Raw genomic sequence first — 1,116 nt, forward strand, 5'->3', positions numbered from 1 at the left:
TGTTTGGTGTTGTCATTGTTGTTCCCACGAGAAGCTAGGGAAAGGGGTTCGTCCATCCTTGTGGAGCCCCGCATGCAAGGATAAGGCTGCTTACTCTGAGAGATCGCCCGGTATCCCAGAGTCACCGTTCTAGACACCTCACCCAGGTGCCGTTCAGCTTTCGGCACCGTTTTCACACCTCTGCTTGGGGGTTACTTCCTTCGGGACCACCCCTGGACAATTTTCCGCGACTGCCTATTTATTTTTGTAACCATATTCAGCAGAAACCCTTGGTGCAGCACGCAGTATTCCCCAGCGGTCACCCATCCAAGTACTAACCGCACCCAACGCTGCTTAACTTCAGTGATCAGACGAGAACTGGTGCTTTCAGCTTAGTATATATTTCAGCTTAGACCCAAGGAGGACTGCCTTCTACATTTTCCCCGCAAGTGTTTTAGCATATTGTTGAAACGCAGGGATGCTTTTCAGGCTATTAGAAGAAGAAGAACCACGCCAGGCCTCGAGTGTGCAACAGAAACAATTGTCGAGAATATAAAGTTCCATTATATGCGGCACTGCTTATTCTTGACAATTGACTCGATTTCCCCAGGAGCATTTAGAGGAGCGGTATTAAGATTAATGCCATAAGAGTGACAGAGATGGTAATAAAACACTCTTAGTGCCGCATTGTGCATTTGGATGTAGGTTGGTCCCGCATGAGTTGGACAACTAGATAGTATGTGAGCTAAATGCTCGGGGTGTGTATGGCACGCCCTGCAGCTATCCTAGGAATGTCTTGACTCAAAATGTGGCGACGGTATGTTAAGGTGGAAATGACACCGTCTTGACATGCCAAAATAAAACCCTCCGTACCAGACTTCAATTCGGGTGATTTAAGGAAAGCAATAGTTAGCTCACACGACATTAGTTGGATCAACCCTAATACTGAAGTTAAATCCGAGTATTTCAGCAGCCTTTCCCGCTGCTTTGTACAGAAACGCTCGTTTGCCCACTTCTTTGTGCTTTCTCACTGAATATAATAATATAAACTCTAACATGCAATGCAACGCGTCTTGCATTTGTGTAATGCAAAAAGTACTAAGTAGGCGATTCTAATTCAGTTTCCAAATCTCCCGC

The 1,116-nt window shown here is 45.9% G+C and overlaps 1 pseudogene; it reads right to left on the reverse strand.

Moving 5' to 3' along the window:
- Positions 1-269: 269 nt before the first annotated feature.
- Positions 270-389, reverse strand: LOC117170441 (annotated as a pseudogene).
- Between the last annotated feature and the right edge of the window lie 727 nt (positions 390-1,116).

Source organism: Belonocnema kinseyi, chromosome 3 (assembly GCF_010883055.1).
Source record: "Belonocnema kinseyi isolate 2016_QV_RU_SX_M_011 chromosome 3, B_treatae_v1, whole genome shotgun sequence".
In the NCBI taxonomy this organism is placed as follows: domain Eukaryota; kingdom Metazoa; phylum Arthropoda; class Insecta; order Hymenoptera; family Cynipidae; genus Belonocnema; species Belonocnema kinseyi.